This window comes from Heptranchias perlo, chromosome 40 (assembly GCF_035084215.1).
Source record: "Heptranchias perlo isolate sHepPer1 chromosome 40, sHepPer1.hap1, whole genome shotgun sequence".
In the NCBI taxonomy this organism is placed as follows: Eukaryota; Metazoa; Chordata; class Chondrichthyes; order Hexanchiformes; family Hexanchidae; genus Heptranchias; species Heptranchias perlo.
The window spans coordinates 19,124,304-19,127,492 of NC_090364.1; positions in this window are offsets into that span (position 1 = coordinate 19,124,304).

Genomic DNA, 3,189 nt, shown 5'->3' on the forward strand with positions numbered 1-3,189 from the left:
CTCATTCTTCTAAACTCGAGTGAATACAGATCGAGTCGACCCAATCTCTCCTCATACGACAGTCCTGCCATCCCAGGAATCAGTCTGGTGAACCTTCACTGCACTCCCTCTATGGCAAGTATATCCTTTCTTAGGTAAGGAGACCAAAACTGCGCACAATACTCCAGGTGTGGTCTCACCAAGGCCCTGTATAACTGCAGTAAGACATCCTTGCTCCTGTACTTAAATCCTCTTGCAATGAAGGCCAACATCTTCAGCCAGAAGTGCCGAGTGGATGATCCATCTCGACCTCCTCCCGATATCCCCATCATCACAGAAGCCAGTCTTCAGCCAATTCGATTCACTCCACGTGATATCAAGAAACGGCTGAGTGCACTGGATACAGCAAAGGCTATGGGCCCCGACAACATCCCAGCTGTAGTGCTGAAGACTTGTGCTCCAGAACTAGCTGCACCTCTAGCCAAGCTGTTCCAGTACAGCTACAACACTGGCATCTACCCGACAATGTGGAAAATTGCCCAGGTATGTCCTGTCCACCAAAAGCAGGACAAATCCAATCCGGCCAATTACCGCCCCATCAGTCTACTCTCAATCATCAGCAAAGTGATGGAAGGTGTCATCGACAGTGCTATCAAGCGGCACTTACTCACCAATAACCTGCTCACCGATGCTCACTTTGGGTTCCACCAGGACCACTCAGCTCCAGACCTCATTACAGCCAAACATGGACAAAAGAGCTGAATTCCAGAGGTGAGGTGAGAGGGACTGCCCTTGACATTAAGGCAGCATTTGACCGAGTGTGGCACCAAGGAGCCCTAGTAAAATTGAAGTCAATGGGAATCAGGGGGAAAAGTCTCCAGTGGCTGGAGTCATACATAGCACAAAGGAAGATGGTAGTGGTTGTTGGAGGCCAATCATCTCAGCCCCAGAGCATTGCTGCAGGAGTTCCTCAGGGCAGTGTCCTCGGCCCAACCATCTTCAGCTGCTTCATCAATGACCTTCCCTCCATCATAAGGTCAGAAATGGGGATGTTTGCTGATGATTGCACAGTGTTCAGTTCCATTCGCAACCCCTCAAATAATGAAGCAGTCCGAGCCCGCATGCAGCAAGACCTGGACAACACCCAGGCTTGGGCTCATAAGTGGCAAGTAACATTCGTGCCAGACAAGTGCCAGGCAATGACCATCTCCAACAAGAGAGAGTCTAACCACCTCCCGTTGACATTCAATGGCATTACCATCGCCGAATCCCCCACCATCAACATCCTGGGGGTCACCATTGAACAGAAACTTAACTGGACCAGCCACATAAATACTGTGGCTACAAGAGCAGGTCAGAGGCTGGGTATTCTGCGGTGAGTGACTCACGTCCTGACTCCCCAAAGCCTTTCCACCATCTACAAGGCACAAGTCAGGAGTGTGATGGAATACTCTCCACTTGCTTGGATGAGTGCAGCTCCAACAACACTCAAGAAGCTCGACACCATCCAGGACAAAGCAGCCCGCTTGATTGGCACCCCATCCACCACCCTGAACATTCACTCCCTTCACCACCGGCGCACCGTGACTGCAGTGTGTACCATCCACAGGATGCGCTGCAGCAACTCGCCAAGGCTTCTTCGACAGCACCTCCCAAACCCGCGACCTCTACCACCTAGAAGGACAAGAGCAGCAGGCACATGGGAACAACATCACCTGCACGTTCCCCTCTAAGTCACACACCATTCCGACTTGGAAATATATCGCCGTTCCTTCATCGTCGCTGGGTCAAAATCCCGGAACTCCCTCCCTAACAGCACTGTGGGAGAACCGTCACCACACGGACTGCAGCGGTTCAAGAAGGCGGCTCACCACCACCTTCTCAAGGGCAATTAGGGATGGGCAATAAATGCCGGCCTCGCCAGCGACGCCCACATCCCATGAACGAATAAAAAAAAACATGTCATTTGCCTTCCTAACTGCTTGCTGCACCTGCATGTTTGCTTTCAGTGACTGGTATACAAGGACACCCAGGTCTCTTTGTACATCAACATTTCCCAATCTACTACCATTTAAATAATACTCGGCCTTTCTGTTTTTTCTTCCGAAGTGGATAGCTTTACATATATCGACATTATACTGCATCTGCCATGTATTTGCCCACTCACTCAACTTGTCGAAATCGTCTAGAAGCCTCTTTGCATCCTTCTCACAACTCACAATCCCACCTAGTTTTGCGTCGTCAGCAAACTTGGAAATATTACATTCCATTCCCTCATCCAAATCATTGATATATATTGTGAATAGCTGGGGCCCAAGCACTGATCCCTGCGGTACCCCACTAGTCACTGCCTGCCACCCCGAAAAAGACCCATTGATTCCTACTCTCTGTTTCCTGTCTGTTAACCAATTTTCAATCCATATTACCACCAATCCCTTGTGCTTTAATTTTTGCACACTAACCTCTTATGTGGGACTTTATCAAAGGTCTTCTGAAAATCCAAATAAACCTCATCCACTGGTTCTCCCTTATCTATTCTACCAGTTACATCCTCAAAAAACTCCAGTGGGTTTGTCAAACATGATTTCCCTTTCATAAATGCATGTTAACTTTCTCTAATCCCGTTGATATTTTCTAAGTGTCCTGTTATCATATCCTTTATAATAGACGCTAGCATTTTCCCTACGACTGATGTTAGGCTAACCAGTCTGTCATTCCCTGTTTTCTCTCTCCCTCCTTTTTTAAGTCGTGGAGTTACATTTGCCACCCTCCAATCTGCAGGAACTGTTCCATAATCTATAGAATTTTGGAAAATGACAACTAATGCATCCACTATTTCCATGGCTACCTCTTTTAGTACTCTGCGATGCAGATTATCAGGCCCTGGGGATTTATCGGCTTTCAATCCCATTAATTTCTCCAGCACTATTTTTTTTACTAATACTAATTTCCTTTAATTCCTCCTTCTCACTCGACCCTTGGTTCCCTAGCATTTGTGGGAAGTTATTTGTGTCCTCTTCCGTGAAGACAGAACCAAAGTATTTGTTTAATTACTCTGCCATGTTCTTGTTCCCCATTATAAATTCTCCCGTTTCTGACTGTAAGGGACCTACATTTGTCTTCACTAATCTTTTTCTTTTTATTTACTTGTAGAAGCTTTTACAGTCCACTTTTATGTTCCTTGCAAGTTTACTCTCATCCTCTACTTTA